Raw genomic sequence first — 25,536 nt, 5'->3', positions numbered from 1 at the left:
ATACACATTTTGGAATTACATGTCACCTTGATTAAATGTTCCTTTAGCATTATATAATGTCCCTCTTTATCACTGGGACTACTTCATATTCTGAAAAGCAGACACATTACTTTCTGATAGTCCAATACTGGTCTGATATTAATAAAGCCACTTTGCCTTTCTTTTGATTAGTGTTTGTATGGTATATATTTTAACATTCTTTTTCTTTTAATGTATCTGTTTCTTTATATTTAAAGTGTCTTTCTCATTGACAGCCTATAATTGGGTCTTGTTTTTTTCACCCAGTTTTACAATCTCTGCCTTCTTATTGAGCTGTTTAGACTATTTACATTTAATGTAATTATTGATATGCTTTCATATAAATTTGCAGTCTTGTCTTCATTATAACTTATTAATTTGTATTCCTTGGTTTTAACTTATTTTTATCATTAAATTCTTTAACTTGTTCTTTATAATTCTTTTAAACTAATTACCTAAAAAGATATACAGTTATTGTAAACAAATAAACAAAAACCTAGAAGATACAGAAAAGCACAAAGAATACAATCCACAGTCCTTTAACATTGAGACTAAACAGTAATGACATTTTAATACCCACACACAAAAAAATATCTTCATATAGTACATACATCTTTATAGCCTATTGTTAAACTTTCCCATGCTATTTTTTTTTTTTTTTTTTACTGTTGAGTATTTTATACTGTGGCTAATTCATTATTAACTTAATCATATCCTATTATTGGATATTTTGATATTTCCAAAGTTTTGCCATTATAGAACATACTTTATTTCCTGTACTTATCAAATTATTTTCTTTGTCTTTTGGCGTCTGTCATTTTGGTTGCCAGCATTATTGTTGACCCCTATGAAAGTAATGTGTCTGCTTTTCTCTGGCTACTTTTGAGATTTTTTTTCTTTCATTTTTCAGCAGTTATAGTATGATATGCCTACATGTAGTTTTCTTTGTATTTATCTGTCTTGGAGTTTATAGAACTTCTTGAATCTGTGGCTTCAATTTTTTTTAACATTCTTAGCCACTTTTCTTCAAATATTGCATCTTGTCTTCTAGGACTTTAATTACGTGTATGTCACACTTTTCATCGTATACAATATGTCTCCTATATTCTTTTCGTATTTCCCATCTCTTTTTCTCTCCGCTTCAATCTGGATATTTTCTACTGACCCATCTTATCCTTTATTAATCTTCTCTTTTGCTGCATCTAAAATTCTATTAAACTCATCTATTGAATTATTAATTTCAGTTTTTTATTTTTATTTTTCAGTTATACAATCACCATTTGATTCTCTTTTTAAAAACATTCTAGTTCAAGTCCCTTTCTGATTACCCCAGTGTCTGGTTTGCTTATGGATCTGTGTCTATTGCCTGGGTTTTTTCCTCTTGGTTTTCAGTCACTTGGTTCTGTATCCTTCTATGCCTAGGAGTTTTTTATTGAATGCCAGACATTGAATACGAAGAAAGTGTAAAAACTCTGGATGATAATTTCTTCCAGAGAGGATTTAATTTTCTGACAGGTAGATTGGGGGGATAGTCAGATCAAGGTTGATCTGCTTCTGCTTTGCTCTTATATTCCTAGGAAGTATCTCTACAACCTCAGCTAAGAGCCTATATTATTTACCAGACCCTGCAACCTTGGTAAGCCTTGAAACCCAGCCTCTGACACCCCTGCCCCACAAGGTGGGTGAAATTTCTGCTCACCTCTTTAGCCTCCTAGCTGCTGCTCTCACTCCACACGTGTGCAGCTTTGGAGTTGACATACACTTCAGTGCAAATTGCATGCAGAATTATAGGCTCACTTCTCTGCACTTTCCTCCTGTCTGAGATCTCAGTCCCTTGGCTACCTTGGCAGCGCCAATCTCCAACCTTTGCCTCCCCAGCCCAGTGAGACTGCCACAGCCCTAGACTGCTGCTTCCTGCGTGACTACTCTTCCTCTCACATTTAATTGGCAAATTCCAAGAGGAAAAAAAATGAACTTTCCTTTTGTTCAATTTCTTGGTCTCTCAAATCCTGACGACGCTTGGCTTTTTTCTGATACCTCAGATAAAGTGTGTCCCCCTAAAGATGTCCACTTCCAAATCCCTAGAACCTGTGAGAGTGTTACATTACATAAAAAAAAGGGAATTAAAGTTGATAAAAAACTGACTTTAAGGTAGGGAGATTATCCAGGTAAGCCCAGTCTAATCACATGCCCTCTTAAAAACAGAAGAGGGAGGCAGAAAAGTAGGTAAGAGAGATGTGACATGAGAAGGACTTGACATTGCTGGCTTTGAAGATGGAGTAAGGGTGCCATGAGCCAAGGAATGTGGTGGCCTCTAAAATGGCCCTTAGTTTACAGCCATCAGGAAAATGAAGACCTCAGTCCTACAGCCAAGGGACTGAACATTCCTGACAATCTGAACCTGCAGGAAACTGGTTCTCTCCTACAACCTTTAGAGAAGGCAGCCTCCCAACACCTTGATTTTAGTCCATGAGAACCATACCAAACTTCTGACCTATAGAACTGTCAGATAATATATTCGTGTTGTTTAAGCCACTAAATTTGTGGTAATTTGTAACAGCAACATAGAAAACTATGACACAAATGTTTTGTATTTTATCCAGTTTTTATAATTGTTCTCAGGTTAAGGATTAGTCTCTCACAGCTGGATCTGTCAGTCAGAGTTCAGTCACAGTGTCAGAACCACTGCGTGTTATGGGGTAAAGATTTTATTGTAGAAATCAGATCTTACGTAGTTGTGAGAGGAGCTGGGAAAATGAAAGCCTAGGAAGGAAGTTGGAGGAGCAGAGAAAAAGTCGCCAACCCATCAACTTGAGAAGCAAAGCACAGCTACCTGCCAAAAGCGGCTGCAGCGTGATGGCTCCTAGGAGGGTCTGCAGGAGGCCGTGCTTCTGTGTGACTGCCCCCTCTGTGGGGCCACCACCAAGTCTCTGGTAGTAAGCTTGGAGCCACTGTTGGTAAACAGCATCTTCAGTCGGGAAGAAGAGCTGCACGTAGAGTGGAGGAAAGTGAGGACAAGCTAGAACTGCCAGCACTTCTGTGTCTGCCTGTAACTGCATCTAACCACAGTGAACTTCATAGATTAATAACTACTTCACTTCTATCTTCCAAATCTTGCATAAATTTCTCTTTTGGCCAATTCTGATTCAGAACCATATAGGGAAGGGGATTCTGGAAAAGTAGTTTCAGTTTCACCAAGTTGACACAGTACCAACAACCACAGTCTACCCTTTGTCAACTCGACACCCATTCATACCTCTTTTAACTGTATTAAAAAACTCTCCAAATAAAGACAATAGCAAATGCTTCCACCTAACGTGATGCATGCTAATTCTGTCTTCCGAAAAGGATATAAATACCTTTGTGGTCTTTCTCCCCAAAACCCATAACCTCAGTCAAATCATGAGAAAAGCATCAAACAGATCTCAGCTGAGGGACATTCTACAAACACCTGACCAGTACTCATCAAAACCATCAAGGTCATCAAAAACAAGGAAAGTCTAGGAAACTATCATAGCCGAGAGGAGCCTAGGGAGACATGATATAAATATATTGTCATGTTCTAGATGTGATTCTGGAACAGAAAAAGGATATTAGGTAAAAACTAAAGAAATCTGAATAAACTGTGGACTTTAGTGAATAATAGTGTATCCCTTATTGTGACAAATATACCATACTAATGTAAAATGTTAATAATAGAAGAAATTGGGTGGGTGGTATATGTGAACTTTGTATTTTCTTCACAATTTTTCTGTAAACGTAAAAAGTTAATTTTTTTCTAAAAGGGTGTAAAGTCCCATATGACACATCCATTTTGAGGGTGATGTTTTTTGTTCTTTTCTCTGGGTTATACTCCCCCTTTGATATCCTGTAACTTAAAAACTGAGATATATGACTAACCACTATTAATACCCCTTATGTTAAATAATAAGAAAATGAGAGAGGGGAAAATATAAAGAAAAAGAATTGTTTAATACCTGAACAAGTATGCTGTATTCATATTAAAGTAAGGAAGAAATATTCCTAACCTTGAATGTCGTCATTTCTGTGACTAGCTAGTATCATAATGGTCATACTAGCATCTCTAACTTCCTTCTTCCACTAGCAAGCCATATTCCCTTACCCCTCAGTAAACACCTCAGCTGGTGTGGTTCCTTGCCTAATGGGATGATCCTGCCTATTTCTGTTTCAGTTATCTTTTGCTGTATAACAAACCACCCCAAAACTTAGTGGCTTAGAACAACAATGATTTCTTACTTCTCAGGATTCTGGGCATTGGGGATTCAGGCAGACCTTGACTGCGTAGTTCTTACGCTCCACGTGGCATCATTTGGTAGTTCCTTGGCTGCATTCAGTGGGCAGCCAAGCTGGACCAGGTCATCGATTTGGAGATTTGGAGTCTCAGCCTTTTGTTTGTGACAAGCTTTGGCTTCCTCACAGCCTGGTAGTTTCAGAGTAGTTGGACTTAAAAGGCAACTGGCTTCTGAAAGAGACATAAGAGAAACTGCCAGTCCTCTTAAGCTGTGGCTCAGAAGTCCCACAACATCACTTCTGCTATATTTTGCAGTCAAAGCTAGTCACAAGGCCAGTCCAGATTAAAGGAGAGGGGAAAGAGACTCTGCCTCTTGGTAAGAGCAACAGCAAAGAATTTGTGTCTATTTGTAATCTGCTAAACTGGCTGTGGAAATCTCTATTTCCTTTAAGGTAAATCCCTAGAATTGGCATTGCTGCATCAAAGGTATTCCTCTTTTAAAAACTTGACACATATCCAAATGGCCCCCCATTCAGGTTTTACAAGTTTGCATTCTCATTAGCAATGTTTGCAAATCAGTTTCTCTGTGCCTTCACCAACACTGGATATCATCACCCTTTTTAATCTTTTCTGCTTTAAAGAAGGGGAAAGTCTGACCATTGTATTCATTTGCATTTTTGAATGCAATTGAAGTTGAGCATTTTTTATGTGTTTATTGGCCATGCATAGATGTTCTTTTTTGAGTTGCCTAATGTTGTACTTTGCCCATTCTTCTCTTGGGCTATTCCTGGTTTGAGTGTTGATATTGGTCTGAAATCTGGGTTATTAAAGTTTAATTGACCTTAGACAACCCTACAAGGTTTTTAAATGTTATGAATTACTCTCACCCAAAATAATCTATCTTCATTTCCGTTAGTTTATTCTTTATTTCCCTAGATCATATCACCTTTTTCAGTCCTTTCCTTTCTCAGAGTCACGATATTAGAAGTGCACATCACCTCATTTTTCACTTGAGGCTGTTGGCACCAAAAGAGGGAAGGTTTTGTCTAGAGATTCTGAAGGTGAAGGAGTCTGCTCAGTTTGGATCCATAGGACCAGTCTTTTGGCTTCTAGTCAAAACTACACCAACAATGCATTTAACTCCTTCACTGCAAGGTGTGTGTCCGCCTTGGGTCTGGCACTAAGAAATTCTATCTACCGATAACTCCTGCCTCATGAGTAACTTGGATCCTGGATTCCCCCTGCCGCTAACAGGCAATGTGTCATTTGATAAAATGCTTTAACTTTGGGGCCTTGGATTCCCCATCTATTAAGTGGGAGCGTTGAACTTTGTCTAGATGACTCTAAGGCACACTTTTTACTCTTGAAGTCTCTTACTTAAGAGGGACTTTTATAGAGTATGGATTAGGGGAAACCAACATAGGTAGAAGTCAGACCTTTAAGAAATTTGTTTCAGCCTAGAATGTCTATTTTTGAAGGAAACTTAATCAAAGCTTTTTTAAAATAGTTTTTAATTATAGGTTCGAAACTTTGTGTTATTTGTAATACCTTTTTAGAAGCATGAAAATAGCATTTCTCTCTGTACCAACTTTGTGCTTTTCCATTTGGTAAACACTGATTTTATTTCTCTCTGTGCCTGTAGGAGTAAACCACGCTAACTCAGGACTTCCTGTTTACCTCCTGGTCATGCATATCGTAGAGGGCAACAGGCCTGCTCTCAAAATAAGCTTCCTTGGTTTAATTCTGCATTTTCTGGTCAGGCAACCAGCCTGTCAATACTTGAACAATGAAACAATTTGGCTGCTGAAGTCCTGTTCTGATATTCCCCCTTCAAATTGTCGGTGGAAAGGAAAGTCATTTAATGTAATAGTAGGGATAATATAATAGTAGGATTTATATTTAAATGGGAGCATCACACAGTACCTTTCATTTGAGAATGTCAAAGCATTTTTAACTCTTAAACTTGGAATGTGTCCTATGGAAGAGCGTAAAAACAGTAAATAACCTGATTTCCTCTGGAGATTCGCAGTGCTCTAAATATCTGTTTTTTAAGGAAGAAAATTGAGTTTTATGTGTATTGAGTGACTAAAGTGTAAGCTTAGAAATATGTTTCCATCATAGTTTATTCTGCTTAGCATAAATCATCAGAGCCAAACAGAACTTACCATTTATTGGAGATTTTTCAGTTGTATTATACTCATGTCAGACACACCTTCGTACAAGTCCCTCCAGGTCAATAGTTAGAAACTCTGCTTCTTCCATCCCCTTCTCCACTCAACACTTACGGAAATATATGCTAATTGGAAGAGAAACAGCCTACCCAGCTTTAACAGTGTTAGACGACTCTTAACACAAGATTAATGAGATAGAAGTTTAGGGAAAAATAACATTTCTCAAACAGCAAGAGTGTAGATGCCAAGTAAAAGCCAACAACCCTCCCGGATCAGTCAAATTCCAGTTTGCTTTCCCTTGACTTCAGTTAAAGAAAAGAGGAAATCCTGTACATCCAACCTTGCTCTGGCCATTGTTGCCACCCTCAGGCTCGGTGTAGCTGGCTCTCCTACCTTCCCTGAGGCCTCTGCTCAGCAGTCATCATTGTGCAAAACAAGACCACAGATCAGGGTTTAGAATAAGACTCTGCACATTGCTTGCTAAGGTGGCTTGCAAGAAAGCATGACAGGCACAGACATACTGCAGGTGGCTGCCTGTATTCATGACTGGCCTTTGTAGATGTGATTTCTATCCATAAAAGACTGCATTTTAGACAATAATTAAAGTCACAGATATTGGCAAGAAGTTACGCTTGTGAATATTCTACATTGTTGATGTGTGATTGAACCATGGTTGGCAAACATCAAGAGCTATCAGAGGCTGTCTATCAGAGAACAGGATTCGCTTAGAGGGAGAAAAGCCTAGGGATCTTATTCATTTGCTGAGCCCATAATTGGTGTACTGTGTGACATATCTGTATTATTGGGAGTGGAGAGCTGATTTCCTCTTAGATTTCTACTTCTTACAAGATCCAAAGGCAGCCTTCACCTCTAGCTCATGCTCAGCTCCTTATAAGCACCCTAAATTCCTCCAGTACTGACCAATCACACTGGAAATAGATTTTACACTTTTTGTGTGTGTGTGTGTGTGAGGAAGATCAGCCCTGAGCTAACATCCATGCCAATCCTCCTCTTTTTGCTGAGGAAGACCAGCCCTGAGCTAACATCCATTACCAATCCTCCTCCTTTTTTTCCCCAAAGCACCAGTAGATAATTGTGTGTCATAGTTGCACATCCTTCTAGTTGCTGTACGTGGGATGCCGCCTCAGCATGGCCGGACAAGCGGTGCGTCGGTGCGCGCCCAGGATCTGAACCCGGGCCGCCAGTAGCGGAACGTGCGCACTTAACCACTAAGCCAGGGGGCCGGCCCCAGATTTTACACTTTTAAAAAGTGATGTTCTTTTACACCTAGTACCCAGATCTTAGTTTCTAAATATTGTCCGCTGATATTCAGTCTCCTTGGAGAAAGTGCTGATTCCAGGGAATCAGGGAAAGATACCTGGAAAAATGAGCCTGGAATATCCTAATTCACCAGAAAATAAGGAATTGCTCAAAAACGGGAACTTGAAGAGGCTCCCACTGGCCAAATCTGGGATAATTTGATCATCCAAATAAATAATGCTAGTAATAGGTTGTCAACCATAAAATAAATAAATATCCTTGAGTCCATACAATATAAATAAGTAAATAAATAGAAGAGAAAGTGAAAGCTCTTCTTTGCCATAGAATGCCAATTAAAAACTATAGACGGAATCATGTCGTTAAAAGATCATCAACAGGAGAGAAAGACTGATAAGGAGTAGATGTTTACATAGTCTCAAATTATCTCCCCACAAATAACTTAATTACAAAGGAAAACCAGTAACAGGAAAAAAACCTAATGCTCTTTCATTCATTGTAAATATTGTTAATTAAAATATATTTTTATTGTTTTGGTTCACTAATGGTTAAGCTCTTCTTTTGCTTAAATTTTTCCTTTCTTCAGGCCATGCTATTAAATAAGAAACGCAGTCAGAAATTCATTTATAACAGTTCAAAGAATATCGCCAATGATGACAAATCCTTTGATAAAATATACTTTGGGTAAATGCCTAATTCAGCAATTTTTGTTCAGACTCAATCCAGAAATTGTTCTTCCCTCCAAAAGCCAGAACAGGCTGACCCTGCCACACAACAGAGACGTGCAGAGCTTGGAGCACTTGGATCAGAGGGAGCCTGAGAGCTACAGCACCATGTGGGCAGAGGTGGCTGTTCCAGGTTGGCACCAGAACTCCATCTGTTCCTTCCCCAGTAAAGATTCTGGCCTTCTTTATTTCCCCTTTTGTTGTCTATATAGGACCAGAAACACTGTTTTCAGTTACTGTGATGGTTAGGTGTCTGAGGCAGGCAGGATGCTGATGTCCAGAGAGGGCAGACGGGGTAAACAGGATGCCTAGATAATGCTGGCTCAGCTGGGCCCCCGGCCACCTCGTCATGCGATGAACTGCTCGAGCATTCCAGGGAGACGGGACAGGCACCTCGAAGACTGCATTCAGACGTTAAAATACACACCCACAAAACAGCCATCCCAGACCTCTAATCTTACTTTATGACCAAGCTGTAATTACATTACAGCAATTACTTGAATATTACATTTTTATTACTGTTATGTCATTATGTCTACTAGGAAAAAAATATGCCTACTTTAACCAATAAAATTCTTAATGACTCATTTAAGCTGTGTCTACATGAAACCCCTGACTTTAACATTTTGGTCAAAATAATTTCTAGGGCCTGGGGGAAGAAGAAGGTTAATCTCCATCACTATAATTGCCCAGAAAGCAGGAAAATTTCCATTTGTAGATGTACTTCTAGAGATTAAAAAGTTCTAGCCAAGGCTCATCAGAAAGTTATGATGGTTACATTTCAGAGCTCTCTTTATAAAACATCAATTCTTTATCATATTTTGATCAGTTCAACTACTAACAAAGTCGAGCTGAGACTCAGGACACATCCACGTCTCCATCCTCCGAGAGCAGGGAGGCACATCTCATTTACTTCCAAAATGGCTAGTGGGCCCAACTGTAGAAAGAGTCTGCAGAGGCCAGCTTGGCCAGTTTTTCAGCCCTTTCTCTGGAGGCCAGGGCTTTATTTGGAACTCACTAAGGACACTCCACAAATAGAGTTACTGTTGTGTGGTGCTTGTGTTTTTTAATCAGTATGTTTTACTTCGTTACCTCTCTTTAGGTAGTGCCTCGTTCTCTGTGGGCCTTATCTTCTCTTGCTGAAAAATTCCAGGCTGTCAGACTCAGTGCATCTACCCTAACCTAACCGCTTCCCAACTTCACCCAAACCATGTCCCTTTCCCAAGCAGCGCAGGCCCAGACAAGCGGGGGATGCTGCTTGTCTCGGAAATAATTCTGTAGTTTGAGAGCCAGAATTCAGGCCCTTGAATTTTGGGAATTCACCAGATGAGCTGACTGAATCAAAATATCCAGATTGAACTACTTTTGAATTTTTTTCACACACGTATTTTACCCCCAAATATTCTGTGCGTCAAACAAACACTTTGCTACGAGAAAATGAAGTGGCTAAGAGGTTTTGCTTCCCCGAGGTGAACCAAGCCCAAGGTTTGCTTTCTGCTTCATTTTTTTAAAAAATCCTTTTGATTACAATGTTATAAACCAATGTTACTGCAATAAACAAAAAATTTAAAAAAAAAAATCCTTTTGGCAAATACATGTCCTCTCTATTACTATGTAAAATTCAGTGCCTAATTCTAAAGTTATGTGCATCTGCTGGACATATATGCTGTTAAACATTCACGACTGCCTACAAATGTGAAAAGTATTACCAGGGCTATTTTTAACATTGTTTTGGCAAGGCTGTTGCTGTGAAAAAAAAAATTCCTATAGAATCTTAATGAGAAAACTGAATGATTCTTTGAAATGTGGTTGTGATTCTCTGACTTATTAAGTGGTGATGTCACTGGTGCTGAGCAGCAAGAAACAGTAGAATTACTCATTTGCCAGCACGCTCTAGAGACACACCAGAAGAGAAATGAAACTCATCTTGAACGCGGTCTCTGCTGAACTGCACCTCCCCCCGCAGCTCGGAGGATCACATATGTACAGGACACGTCGCGCACACTTGGTTTATCATCTCTGTGAGCCTGCGTCGTGGGAGGGTGTGCTGTTTGCATGTGCTTTTTATAGAACTTGATGTGCCCAGTGGCCTTTTTTCTGTTCGTTGCCCACATTTGTCTTACAGAAAACAACTACCTTGCTCCAGCTGTTGAAGAAAGACAGGGGTTTCCTCCAGCTCACCTGAGTCCCCTCTGTCGCTTAATTAGCAAGTGGCAAGAAGTTCAAAGAAGTCTGGCAGGACAGGAGAATGTGTCTTGTGAAGGAGGCCTTTCTCATGCCCTCGCACCCTCCCCATCCCTCAACTCTCTTCAGACCTCCTTGCCACCCATTTTGAATCCTACTTGTCCTGTCCTAAGTGGGCACAGGCCCTACTGGAACGAGGTGTCAGGCTGTTTGGCTCTGTGCAGTAGGTGGGTCTGGACAGGGTTGTACAGACTGTGCGCTGCACAAAGGCACCAGGCCAGAGGGGCACACGTGCGGCTAGCTTCCAACTTGTTCTCCACTTGCCAAGCCTTGTGTCCTGACACAGGAGCTATGTCAGCCAAGAGCAAGGTCCATTCAGAGGGACCTTGTTGTTTCTAATTTCTCTACCTAGAGGAGCACACTTTTGTAATTCTGCCCTGGGAGGACACGTTTTTCTGGCTTGTACAAAGTCACTGTGTATGTGTACAGGAGCCCTGGGACTTGCCCTGGAGGAATCGGGACACGGCATCCTGAAGGGGCAGAGTTCTGCAGCTGAAATGTTGGCTGGATCAGCAGTGAATATAAGAGATGTCGTTGCTTCTATGGAAAAAGTGCTACAGAATAAGTTCTTTCATCCTACACAGCAAGTCTGGATGGTTTCAAAGTTCCAGGGCCAGCCATAGCTTCAGGAGGAATCATGTTCATTCAGCCCGAAGCCTGCAGAACTAGTATAGAGAAAACCACGTTCCATTCAAATTAGGGGCCATTTTCAGTCTGCATTTGGGGGAAATGGAACGTGAGGGGTGGCCCAGCTGTTCTCTTTAAATCTTCCATTGAATCATGGGATCACTGGAGTTTAGAGCAGGAAGAAGCCTTGAGCCCTGTAAGATCCAGTCCCACTTTCCGAGTTGGGCCCAGGAACTTGAGGCACTGCCCCCAGAGGTGGTAGGTATCTTCTCAGCCGCAGGAGCCTGCCTCTCCCTCCTATTCTTCCCCCATCCTGATGCTCTAGATCTTTTGGGAAGAGGATTTTGGTTCTTAGGCATGGACCCACTGATGCTCTGCTCCCTTCTACAAGTCATTTGAGAAAGGCCTCGCTACCATTAATGACCCAGTGATGTCCACCATTCGCACAGAATGATGTGTTGGCTCAAATCCTCTTCATTGGCCATCCATGATTGCCATAGGCTTCCAAAGGAACTCAGAGTCATCAACCTATAGTCTTAGCTACCCCAGTCCCAGCAAGCCTGGCATGACATCCATTCTCACTGGTGCTAGAGGATTCTGCATTTCATCGTCGGCTTCCTGGGGGTCCTTTCCAGTCCACTGAGATGATGCAAGGACACATCCTGTCAAACCCCGCCTCCCCGGGACACTCTTGTTTCCTGCTCCTTTATCCTCTGACTGAGATCCAGCTTCAGCTTGGTGGGGAAGGTTCCCCCCAAAGCCAAGCCTCCTGACTATTGCCTCTGCAGAGACTCCTGCTGGGCCCCACTCAGCAGCTCAGACTTGTGCACAGATATCCCAGCCCAGAGCCCTTTACCACACCGCCTTGGACAGTGATTGGACTAGTGCCCATCTTCCATGGAGACAGCCCTACACCCCTGTTAGTTGTGCTAACTCCAGCACCATGTATTTGTCAATTTCTTCCTTCTGCCCATCAGCCTCCAGTGGAGTCCTAGACGCCTTGCAGCAGAGCCTACACTGGAGATGGCACGTGGTATTTGAACCCACTGGGAAATTTCTTTGTCCTTGCAAGAAGGATGTTGATTTGGCAGGTTAATTTGGTAAATCTATAAATCAAGAATGGGGATTGTGACTTCACAAACTGTTATATTTATGATGCTGCATATTAGTTTACCAGATTCCACAGAAAGAATTCACTTGTTACAATAATATTTTTATAAATCTCAGATAAACATTGGCTTTCCTTTCAGAGACTGCCTCTTATAAACTAATGTTACCTTATTCTTGTAATATTACAAACCCACCTAAGACCTGACCAAGACACCATTTGATGTGCCATTCCATCCTCCTGCCCAAGAGTGTGGCCCTGGGAAGAGCCCCTCAGGATGGCCTTCATACTGCTGCTCTCTGTGACCAATTGCATGTGCCGCTGCCATCACCTCAGGTATTGACCTTGGCCTTCGTCATGGCCGACGTCACCATTAGTTGTGACTGATTAAGTTTTGGCAAAATCTCTACAAGCTCTGTATCAGTTAGCTATTGCCACATAACGAACACTCCAAAACTCAGGAGTTTAAACCAATAGGCATTTATTGTTGCTGATGAGTTCAGAGGTCCTCTAGTCTCAGCTGGCTTACTCGGCTGGCATCTGTGATTGGTAGGTGACTCTGCTATTCTTGGCTGGACACTTGGGGCTCAGGTGGCTGTGTCTGGTTTAGGATGGCCGCGGCTAAGACAGCTGGGCTCTTCTCCATGTAGTCTCACCCTCCAGCCCGAGGCTGTTCACATAGAAGTGGCAGATTCTGTGAGAGAGGGGAAGCACGCCAGGCCTCTTGAGCCCCAGGCTCAGAACTGGTACAGTGTCGGGCCAGCCCTGGTGGCCTAGTGGTTAAGTTCGGCACACTCTGCTTCAGTGGCCTGGGTTTGGTTCCCAGGTGCAGACCTATACCACTCATCTGTCAGTGGCCATGCTGTGGTGGCAGCTCACGTACAAAAAGAGAAAGATTGGTGGGGCCGGCCCAGTGGCGTAGTGGTTGAGATCGCATGCTCTGCTTTGGCATCCCATATACAAAGTAGAGAAAGATTGGCACAGGTGTTAGCTCAGGGACAATCTTCCTCAAGCAACAAGAGAAAAATTGGCAACAGATTTTAGCTCAGGGCGAATCTTCCTCACCAAAAAAAAAGAAAAAGAAAGATTGGCAGCAGATGTTAGCTCAGGGCGAATCTTCCTCAGCAAAAAAAAAAAAAAAAGAAAGAAAGAAAAAGAGAACTGATACAGTGTCATTTCTGCCACATTCTGTTGGCCAAAACAAATCACAAAGCCTGCCGAGGTTCAAGGGGTTGGAAAACAGGCTCTTCTGCCTCTTTATGAGAGGAACTGCAAAGTGACATTGCAAAGCATGTGGGCAGGGAAGGGCGACAAAGTGTGGATATTTTTGCAATCAATCTACCAAGGCTTTGTTAACAGCTTTTATTTTCCTCATTTTAAATCTAAGTGACTGACTAAATGTCTTTGTAATGTTAAGCTTTCTCTTGCATTATTTTACATAATATGCTCAACCTGAGGCTTTCCAGCTAGGGAAACTAGAGGCTCTAAGAGGTTCAATTGCTTGCCAAGAGCTAGTAAATGACAGCATAGGACTAGAATCCAGGTCTTCTGATAGCGAGTTCAGAGCCATTTCCAATATTCCACTCAGATGATCCCCTTTGGCCTAAAGGCATGCATTTAAAAATAGTTTCCTCCAAAGAAAGGGGCAATTTGTGGCCACTTGTGACTCACTTCCACCCCACCTCACGGCCTCCCAACCCCCCTTCTCCCCCTCCCCACCTATCGTCATGACAGCGTCTCCAGATTACTTGGTAGTGCTATTGGGGATCACTACTGGGGCCAAGCTTGGCTTGGATGAGAAGGAGCTGATCCTGCTGTTATGGAAAGTTGTGGAGCTTGCCAACAGGAAGGTGGGACAGTTGCACAAAGTACTAGTTAGACAGGATCAGTTGGAGCTGACGGAGGATTGTAAGGAAGAGGCTAAGATGGGCACCAAAAGCCTGTCCTCAGCAGCTGGACCAAGCCCTCCAACAGTTCAACCAGTCAGTGAGCAGTGAACTGAGTATTGGGGTGGGAACCCCTTCCATCTCTGTACAGACGGGCAGCTTCCTATCAGGCAAATCCTGCTTCTGAGGCTTCCAAGAAGAATGTATTATTGCCTGAATGCTTCTGTTCCTTTTTTGCTCTTCAAAAAGAATTTAAGAAGTGTTGCCCTCGTTCACCTGATATTGATAAAATGGATGTTGCAGCAATGACAGAGTGGGGGTGGGGCTTACTGATCCAAATGGAGCCTGACCCCGTGCTCTTGGTCTCCGCATCTCCTTAGCAGAGTGTTGGAACCCCCTGAGCCAGATAACCCCAGCAAGAAGCTGCACGCTGCATGCCCTCAGACACGCCGTCCAGACTAAGTGATTCCATGACGCTTGCTTGCTTTAATGCTCTTACTTCTCGTTAAATCCTGGTCTACCAGCCGGCCACAACTTAGCACTTGTGTCTGTTTCCACTGTCACACTGCAGTCTCTGGCTGCATATCCCAATCTCAGATCTGTCGCTTGCACCTTGAATCCATCTCCCCCTTCTCTTGATGTCTGCTTGATATCTCAGGCTTGTTGGTTTTTTCCCAGGACTGTAGCCCTCATCCAGTTTTTATGGAACCAGCTGGTGACCTCACGTGCTTCTCAACTGTGCTGCAAACCATTTAAATGCAGCCACCAGCCCTGGAGTTTTAATAAGAAACTTGACCTGGAGCTCCTGGTTCTGTAGCAACTTGGTGGCAGCTCAGTACCTGCTAAAGTGTTGCTTCCCCCCTGGCCCCACAGAAGGATTGTAAAAGGTTGGCTTTGAGAGTGGGCAGAGGCTGTCACACGCGAGCTCTGGGGCCCACAGGGGACTGCCTTTCTCAAGCCGGCCTCCTTTTTGTCTTTCCCTGACTTGTTTGTTCTGACATCTCTCACTGAGGGCTGTATGCGCAAGACAAGCAGCGACACGAGCAGGGAGGCCAGGTCCGGGGTGAAGAGAAGAGGTTGGGGAGGTGCCCAGAAGTTGCCCCAGACTGTTCTTCACCTCACACAGACACTACTCGGCTGCCCAGCTCCACTCCGAAAACTTGAAGGGATGGCCATGGACAGCCTGAATCTGACTCACAAACTCCGCCTTTGCACTTCTTTTGCCAAAAGCAGATCTCGGGTAGCAGAACTTTGTCTTTCAGGAGTCTCTTTGGGAAATCAAGACTGAATGATGACACTTGGCAAGTCTGAAAAGAAGACTCCAAGCTTCTCCCTCACTGCTCCCAGATTCTCTGCAATGGTGCAGACAGAGCGAGGGAGTGAGAACGGCTGGTTTATTTGAAGTTTCCCCGGGGGGTGTAAAAAACAAACAAACAAAAACACACACACACAGCTTGACACTCAATAAATAAACCATTTGCAGTAACCTAAGACAAAGCGTTCCTGGGAGCTTCTGAGCCCCTTCTGTTTGTCGCTGCTCTCCAATTAGCCGCGAACGCCTGCGGATTGTGCTAACGCAGCACGGGGCCCCCGTGCCAAACACCTTCTCAGGTTTTCTCCCCTCTGCATTTTGCTAATCCCTGGATGAAACATAATCGCAGAGAAATGTTCAAGGTTGGACACAACAGGGAGGAACTCAGCGTTGGCTCCCACCCAGTGGAAATAACATGCCACTGGACTCAACGAGGCAGGATGTGAAACACATCCACTGTCTCCAGCCCTCACTAGCAACGGCCTGTTGCTCTCTGCAAAAGCCCCAGATTTCCTCAAGCTGTTCACTCTGCTCCAAAGTTTCATCACCTGAGATATGTTTTATACGAGATAAATAGGCAGGGAGATCAGCGAGCAAAAATTACAATCAGGAAAAGAATGGAAAGAGAATTAAGTCATTTATTTCCCTCTAGGGCAAAATAAAAGTAACACAAGTATTTATATGTAATAAATGTATAATTATATGTAATAATTAAACTCCAGCAACTTGCAGTCATAATTCTTTTTCACTGTCTCTCCAACCAGAGGAAAGCATTTCTCCCTATTGTGGTTTCAAGTTAAGATTTCTGACTTAGAAGTTCCAGGTTTCACAGACTCCTGTCATCTGTGTTCTGATGATGGTATAGGAAAGGAAATCAGAGAATGGGACAGAATTTTCTGTAGTGAAAAGAGAGAGAAAGCTGTCTAAAAGTACTTACAATATTACACATATTATCTAAAATATACATGCATATGCATATATATTTATTTATAACTCATTTAATCTTTACAACAACCCTATGAGACTGATGCTGCTGTTATTTTACAGATGAAAATATGGGGTGCAGAGAGGGTTAAGGCCACCCAGATTGAACCAGGGAGTGAATTGGAGATCCCCAGGTGATCGTTGACTTGCTCTGGACCTCTTCCCTTTCCTCTAAAACCAGCAACTGCTCTCTAGCCCCCAGGCCGTGCAGCCAAATATGGCCTCTGGCCCCGGCACTGGCTCCTCTGGCTGTTACCAGTGTCTGCAAACAGCAGTCACTCCGCCTTCCTGCAGATCATCCAAGAGCCTCTGAAACAGCCTTTCTTCCTTGAGTCCTCAATGTGCCAAGCGCTGTGCGTCACAGCAGCAGCACAGGGAGGATGCAGTTTCTGCAGTGTTTCCTCGGTCAAGTAATGTGTAGTCCTACTCGGTATAGATTTACTATTAACTGTGTGATTTTCTCACCCCTACTACCTAACAGAGTTTGCTGAACTTCCCCGGACATGGAGGCAACATGAAGTAGTGAGAACCTCCTGGGCTTTGAGTTCTGGTTGTGGTCCTGGTCAGCTGTGTGCTCTTGGGTGTGTCACTTGACCTCTCTGACCTTCAGTTTCCTCATCCATGTAATGGAGGTGGTCATTCCTACCTGGCAGGCTTTGAGGTAATGCCAGAAATGCAGCCGGCACAGATCACGCACTCAGGGAGTGGACTCTGCTATCACACCATCTTAGTTTTCACCAGCGTATCTCTAACTCTCTTGTTTATTCTGAAGATTTTTTTCCTACCACAGTAAGTAATCACCAAAAGCCAAATGTTCCATCCACTCCCTGTTTTTTGGTTGTTTTTTGTTTTACGTCTGATGACTCCTTCCAGAAAAGTATTTTGCCTGTCTCCTGGGTTAGTGTATTCTTTGAAAGCCTTTGGCAAAGGGGAGCACACTTCTACTAAAATGCCGCCAGCGAAGGGAGTGGAGGGAGGCCCAGTAATAGCACTTCTATCTGGAAAGCCTTTTCCAGACAGAAAGTGCTTGCTCACCTGCTGCCTCAGTTCATCCCAGAGCAATCCTGAGAAGTGATCAGAGCCGAGACTGTCAGCCCATTTTACAAATGAGGAAACTGAGGTTCACAGAGATTGTGCGGCTTGCCAGGGGCCACACAGCCAATATGTGAAGCCAGATCTCTAAAGCAGGTCTCCAACTCCACATCAGCGCTCCTTCCACCACAAGGAGCCTCTTCTGGGAGAAGTCCTTTTTCTTATTGCAAATCAAAGAGGGAGGGTTTTTGGCTATGGCCTAGGCTGTGGGAGCAGGGCAGCAGGTGGCCCAGGCCTGCCTTGCTTCCTGCACTTGCTGGAAGGCTTTTGCTATAGCTTCCTTTTCCAGGAACACAGAGAGTTAGGGCCTCTGTGTCTATACTCAGCAGTGGAATTCATCCACATCTGAAGTCATTGCAAATCCAGAGTCTTATCCACCAGCCCAACCTCACTCAAGTCTCCACTTGTTACTGTATGTGAAGGGTTGCATGAGTAATAATCCTGTTTGAGCCTTAGTCTCCTCATCAGTTAGTTGGGGATGATAAGACCTACTTCTCATTGTTGGGATGACGTATTCTCATACGTCAGCAATTTCCACATTGTGGGCATCTTATGTAGGTGTATTATATGTCAGGAATTATTCTTGGTACTGGGGATAAGCAGTGAACGAGACAGAAGGGGACCTTCCTCTTGTGGAGCTTGCTTGCTACAGGGGGAAGGTCAATATAAACAAACTAAAAATGAACAAGATAAGTTCCCAATAGTAATAACTGCTATGGGCATATATGATTGGGTATATAAATGAATATTTAAAAAACTATTCAAACTGAAAGAAATAATCATTTATGAAGTTGGTGATACATTCACATAGAGAAAAGAATTACTTCAGGTCATTTTTAAAACACAGTATTTTGATTATACATCGCTAGTAAGATATGTTCCCAGGACAAAGAGAACCACAAAGAAATCTTAAACTTCATTCAGTAGCCTTATTATCATTTTTAATTCACATTAGAAAATTAATATGTGTTCATAATTATTTTTTCTCTTAAAAAATAATATTTTCTGGGGCCGGCCTGGTGGCACAGTGGTTAAGTTCACACGCTGCAGTTCAGCAGCCCAGGGTTCGCAGGTTTGGATCCCAGGCGCAGACCTACGCACTGCTCATTAAGCCATGCTGTGGCAGCATCCCATATATAAAATAGAAGAAGATGGGCACAGATGTTAGCTCAGGGCCAATCTTCCTCAGGAAAAAAAAAAATTCTAGCTCTGCCCATTGAAAAGGCTAAGAAGCTGACAACCCAGTGACAGTAACTTCCTAGTTTTATGGTCTGTAAATGTGATTTCCTATCAAAAGGAATCAAAGATTTATGGAAAAATGGTTGATTCCAGATCTAGGACAAGAGATACACAAGATCAGCCTTGGATATCTTGTACAAGAGAGCAAGGAAACTATTAAAATAAGACTAATTTTAATGAGTCTACTCAATAGGACACAGGACATAGGAGAGTCTACTTGAAGGAGCTCCTGTTGGCCTAAGGATAATTTGAACATCAAAGAGATCAAAACACATCAAATATATATAATAAATTTTATCCATGAGCTCAAAACAATTCTAAAACAAAAATTCACATGTTACCTTTTTCAGGCTACTGAGCCACCAACTCATTATTCTGAAAATTGCTTTTAAAAAATGGGAAGAATTAAGCATTTATCCCATCTTTGCTGTATTAACTGTATTTTGGAGTAACCAAATTATTGTTAGGGGAAAGTTTTTCTTTGTAGAAGAATTTCAAGTAATATATGCAAGAAAGACTTCTGGAGGTATAAAAATCACCAATTTGCAACTCTCAATGAAATAATGTATCTAACAACAATCATCGAAGGTTGCTGGAATCATGGGATGAAAGGTTGATGGGCTACTTTACAATGGAAGGGTCAGGCTGGCACGACCTGAACCCCCCAGTCGATCTTAGCATCACGAAAGGAGGGACAGCTGAACATTGTGTGTTTCATGATGCGATGTACTCCTCTGAGGTATTGCCAAACAAACTTAAATCTGATCCTAACTGAGCCTGGAGCTCTAACTACCAGTGTACAGGAAATCCAGGGGACAGAGGAAAAAATCAAACAATACCATGAGGAAGCAATCAGCCAAAATCAGTTCAAATAACCTGATTTCGCCATCAAATCAATGGCATTAAAATGGTGATGGGGGGTGGGGGGGGTGGGGGAACAACCTAAGTGTCCATCAATGGGTGAATGGATAAAGAAACTATGGAATACTATTCAACCATAAAAACAGAATGAAATCTTGCCATTTGAGACAACATGGATGGACCTCAAGGGCATTATGCTGTCAGTCAGACAGAGAAAGACAGATACTATATGATCTCTCTTATATGTAGAATCTAAATTAACTAAATAAAACCAAGCTCTTAGATGCAGAAAACAGATTGGTGATTGCCAGAGGTGGGGGGGTGGGGGGGACCACCAGATCCCAGAGATTAACTGGTCCGCGGGGCTGGGAAATGGATGGGACAACAAAAGGGACATGACAAAGATTGGCAGGGTCCAGGGTGAGAGGAAAGAAATAGACTCATTACCTGGAGACTGTGCATGATTGTTCCAGCATGACTAATGCCCCAAGATGCTGTTCAGCCCCATCCTAATTGCATCTACTGTAATGGCACAGGACACCCATAAGCTTCCCAAACAGATGTGACCCACAGAAGGGGTATATCCTGGAAGTGAAGGCCCCTGGCACCTTCCTTTACATGGGACTGAATGCCCAAGGAATTTTCCCTAAGCAAGGACAGTGGTAAAACACACACTCTTATACTTAGATTATACTTATATTTACACTTATACTCATACTTAGCATGAAACAGCCACTCCAAGACCTAGAGGCACCAATCAGTCAACTGAGATCCCTGCATCTCAAGCCCTCAGTCCCGGGATAGACAATCCAATGGGCTCAGCTTGGGTAAAGAGGCTACTCTGTGTCTCTCTTCTGTGGCCAGGGGGCTGGAGTCACGTGGCCTCGTGGCCTCTCCCTTAAGGGTTATGGGGGCATGTGCTCTCATTTCTTCCCACTCCAAAACCTGTTCTTCTCTAAGTCTTCCCCCCTTCTGGTGGAGGTCATGAGTGACCCCACACTGCCAAATCCACTTGTCACTTCTCTCTCCTTTCTGTCGGAGCCTCTCAGCAGCTTGTGGCACAGTGGACCACTCCTCCTTTTTCCTACTCTCTTCTCTCGACATCAGTGACACCATCCTTGCCTGGTTTTCCTACAACCTCAGTTGCTATTCCTTCTCAGTCGCCTTTGCTGGCTTTTTCTCCTCTGATCACACATTTAGTGTTGAGATGCCCAAAGTTTGGTCCTAGAGCTTCTCTTCCCACAGTCTCTCCCTAGAAGATCACATCTAGTCTTATGGCTTTGAATACCATCTCTTTGCCAGGGACTCCCACATTCATATGCCAAACCATGGCTTCTCCAATGAGCATTAAACTGCTATAGCCAGCTGCCTCCATGACATCTTCATTTGGAAATCTAATTCCATATCCACATGGCCAAAAGAGCACTCTTTACCAAAGAGTTATCAAGTTTATGCCAGAAACGTGTTCTTCCCAATTTCAGTAAATGGCCCCAACATACACCCAGGTGCTCAAACTCAAAATGTAAGGAGTCATTCCCAATCATCCTCTTTCCCCCAATGCCCATATCCAATACATCAAGCCAAAATATATCCCTTATTCGTCCACTTCTTTCCATCTCCACAGCAACAGCCCTAATTCAAGACCCCATTACTTCTGAACTGAGCTCCTGCAATCTTCTCTTTAACTTCCTGCTGCCACATCTACCTCCCTACAGAGAGAGCATGGCTGGCTCCCCCCTTCACTCACATCTCAGCTCAATGTCACCTCCTCAGAGAGTCCTTCCCTGACTTCGAGTAGCTGCCCTCCACTGACCCACTCAATCTCTGCCACGTCACACTATTTTACTTTCTTTATTTCATTCAACATTATCTTGTTAATTTACTTGGTTGTTTTGTCTCCTTTCACCAACCTATAAATTCTATGAGAGCAGGGACCATGTGTCCCGCACTCCTAGCACAGTACCAGGCATTCAATAAATACTTATTGGATGAATGCATCCACAAACTTATACGTAGCTGGGGTCAGTCTTACTGTTCCTAAAGAAGATGGTTTACGAGTAGAAGACAGGACTGAGTAGAGCACAGAGGGGATCCTTAGTCCAGGCTGGGTGTCTATGGAAGAAAAACTGGATTTGAGGATCCGGGAGAGGTGACAGCAATAACAATGCCTTCCATTCTATGGCACTTTCCCAGGTACTATCTTACTTGGCTGTCACACCCCCTCCTAAGAGAGAGCAAGGGTAACCCCTCATTTTTCTCATTTTTTTTTGCCAGTGAGGGGATCAGGAGGGGTGAAGTAAATTCCCAAGGTCACACAGCCAGTTAGTAGGGTTTGGGTCTGGAGCCCAGATCTTCAGTCTCCCAGTTCACTGCTCCTTTGTGACCACCTACTACACACTGTCCTACTCTTGGGCCTCTGGGAAAGCTGAGCAGCAAACCGCCTGAGTGGTGAGACCTCTGTCCTCCACACTCTGGGCGGCTCCCCAGTTTCAGGACCGGGCAGGCTTAGGAAGGTGCCGGTTCCTCACCACAGGAGCCCTCTGGACCGACTTCTGTTTTCTCGGTCCCATTGCACACCTGCTCGGGATCTCATTGCATAATTACCCCAAGCTTCCTATGAGATCTTTGAGCCACAAAAAGCACATTAGATGATCTGGTCCAAACTTCTCATTCTACGAATGAGGCAACTGAGACCCCAAGAGGGGTGTGACTTGCCAAAAGTCACATGGGGAATTAGTGGCAGAGCTGGGGTACAACAGAAAAATAAAGTGAATAATACACCCACGGCCCAGCTCTGTCGGATTTTTACATTTTTCAAAAATTGGCTACAGTTTTTGTGTTTAAAATAAAACATCAGGACACAGTTGAAGGTCTCTGGGTACCCTCCCCAATTCCATTCCTCTCTCCTCCTCCCCAGATGTTACCACCATCCTGGATTTGGTGTTTTTCATTCCCGCGTGTTTGTATACTTTTACAGCCTATGTGTATATCCATCAACAGTACCTAGAATCATTTTGTATGTTTTTAAACTTGATATAGACAACATTGTACTGTACAAGTCCTTCTGCAACTTGCTATGTTCTTGAAATTTAACCATGATGAATGCGGCTGGTTCATTCATTTAACAACTCAGATCCATAATTTATTTATCTTTTCATTGATGGACATTTAAGCTCTTTCTTTTTTTTCACCGTTACAAATAATATTGCCATAAGCATTTTGGGGACACGATTTTTCTGTTCTCCTGTCAATGGACTCTTCTCCCAGCGTGTTGCTCTCTGCCAGCGCTGCAGTGTCTCCTGGACATGCAGCCCAGGGCTTCTGTAGGGACTTTGCCCCAGAGGAATCGCTGGGCTGCAGGATATGCGCGGCTTCAGCTTTCCTAGATATTGCCAATTTGCTCTCCAGAAGTAGTTGTACCAATTTACACTCCCACCCAGCTCAGTAATCTTTCCATCGTGCCAAGCTGCTGCCTGATCCCGCTTTCAATTCTTTCTAATTTATGAAAGGAAAATATAAAAGAGGTGCTATTACCTTATTAAAAACTCCAGCTTCCTTTCCCTGCAGAAAGGAGAGGAGAAAAGAAGGGCAATTGCATACTGGATTAGGGGCTGGCATGCATTCATCAACTTTATAGTAGCTCCGGCTTGGAATTCGGGTCTCCTGAGGGGGGAGAGCGGGGCCGCTGGAAACAAGAGACACTTTCAGCACGGCCTCCTCCAGGAACGCAGATATAATTTACTCTAAGGTACAGAAACGTTTGCACTTACAGCCTCCCTGGTTCCAATCAGGACATGAAGGGAAAGTGCCAAGACACCAGAGAATAAGCCAGTTCTCATAAACTTTCCAGCCAAACTCTGCAAACTCTGGACCGTAGAATCGAGCCTGGTAATGAACTTGAGCACTCAGGCCAGGTCAGCTCTGAGCTCTTTTGAACAGTGACTGGCAGCCCCCCTCCCTGCTGGGGAGGGCCCTCACGTCTTCCCCTCGCTGTGCCACCCTGAGTCCCTGTGCCAACTGCACAGATCCGTGTCATGTGTCTGCCCCGGACTGGGCCGCCTCTTCCCCTGGGGCTTTATTGGAGAGAAATGCATTGGCCTCAAAGGCCTATGGGATTCCCGGGATCTCTAGTCTCCTCTGAATCCTCCTCCTCCGCAGTCTAGACTCATCTCTCCCTCTCAGCCTCCATGGCACTGTGCTCATCACTGTCACGGTGCTTAGTACTTAGTTGGGCTGCCTCGATCCAGACATGTGAATGGATCTGTTGTCCCCAAAGCCTGTGGTCCCCACCCTGCTGCCCTGCCCAGTATGTGCCCACTGGTTTGCTCTGGGAGGAAAAAAGGAAAAGAAAGACAAAAACCCCAAACAACAGCGAATCAGGCCCTTCCTTATGCTCCCTCTCCGCCTTTCCGTCACGTGCTGTGGCTCTTGTCACTCCACAGTGATTATCTGCTGCAGTTTGTGTAGCAAATAAAGATAGTCAAGTTTTCTCAACTATCTTCCCAACGAGGTTGTGTGTCCCCTGAGAGCAGGGCCCACGCGGGGGGCAAGTGTTCAGGGGACTGAACAGCGCACAGTAGGTGTGCACCAAACTGAGCGGCATTGAAATTTCATTTTCAGTTTCCGATTTGACCCAGTTCCTCATGTCTAATTAGCTCCAGGTATCTCTTTATTGGTGAGACGAGAACAGAAGAGTGAGCTCATTAAAGTCTGGGGTAGGAGGAGAAGGTCAGAGCCTCGAGGCTGCCCCAAGTGCAGACTGGAGATGAGAATGCCTGAGGGGAGGAAGAGAGAGACCCATTTTAATTGGAACGCTTGTCTTATTTTCCTTTTCTTCTTCTTGTTTTTAAGTTTCAGTCTTGGATACTAGAAATTACAGGCTCCTTCAGCATCGCCTCTGCGGTTGGAAAAAATGCTCATTTCACTTTTAAAACAAACAATGGAAAGTTCCTTTTAAAGGAAAAATCTTATTAGCCCAAGTCCAAGGAAATCTGCAGAGAGTTTCAGTCCGATCTGCAGGGATCGACCACAGGGCAGAGGTGGCCCCCCAGGAGGCAGCCCTGAGGGAGGATCTGTCTGACCTCCCCGCTCAAGGGCTCCCCTTCTCAGGAGAAGCACCCACCCACCCCTCCCTGCGGGCCAAGCAAACAGAAGACCTCACAGAGAACAAACACAGGAGGAAACCACGCAGACATGAAAGGGAGGAGAATATCCTTTACCCAAATAAACAGCCAGAGGAAGATGCAGAGGGAAGCGAATCCCATCAGACAAAGCCACAAATTAAGATCACAAGAGACTGGGCTTGGGAGTTGGGCTCTGTCTGTAAAACATCTTCCAGGAAGCTGCCCTTGGGCAACCCTGTCATCTTGCTGGTCCCTCTGCTCATGCTGGGCCTTGAGTGGCCCTGCAGTGGGCATCTGGACATGGTGCTGAGTCATAAGTGACATTGGGAAGTTGGAGGGAGCCTGAGAGGGGTGGGGTGGGGGTGAGAGGCCACAGTTTAGGGTCAGTGATGTGTAAGAGGGACCATGTAGAGGAGGGGACGTAGCCGTTCACAAAATCCCGGGCAGCACCAGGCAAGAAAAAAGAGGCCTGGTCCCCGAGCTCCCTCTCTGTCCCTGACAGAGCCCTCTCCACACACAAGCCAGGCTCCAAGCCTCCACAAAGACTCACGTGTGGCTATACCCCTGGGATTCAAAATGGGTAAGCTCTGCTCAAGCCGCTCTTCCCTCTCCCCAT

The 25,536-nt window shown here is 43.8% G+C and overlaps 1 protein-coding gene across 3 annotated transcripts in view; it reads left to right on the top strand.

Annotated features, from left to right (window-relative positions):
• The window catches only part of SUPT3H (SPT3 homolog, SAGA and STAGA complex component), a 549,045-nt gene extending 523,780 nt beyond the window's left edge, over window positions 1-25,265 (top strand). The window contains exon 13 of one of the 3 annotated variants that reach the window (XM_087438676.1): window positions 24,649-25,265. The gene's annotated coding sequence lies outside the window, so the exon portion shown is untranslated. Of the gene's footprint in view, window positions 1-1,595; window positions 1,974-8,467; window positions 19,832-24,648 lie in introns of those variants that run through there. The other 2 variants (XM_087438675.1, XM_087438677.1) reach the window with 2 other exon arrangements.
• Window positions 25,266-25,536: the final 271 nt, after the last annotated feature.

This window comes from Ceratotherium simum, chromosome 13, assembly GCF_057802395.1.
Source record: "Ceratotherium simum simum isolate JZ-2026a chromosome 13, ASM5780239v1, whole genome shotgun sequence".
In the NCBI taxonomy this organism is placed as follows: Eukaryota; Metazoa; Chordata; class Mammalia; order Perissodactyla; family Rhinocerotidae; genus Ceratotherium; species Ceratotherium simum.
The sequence above is the reverse complement of the archived record's forward strand: the minus strand, read 5'-3'. Positions and strand labels throughout refer to the sequence as shown.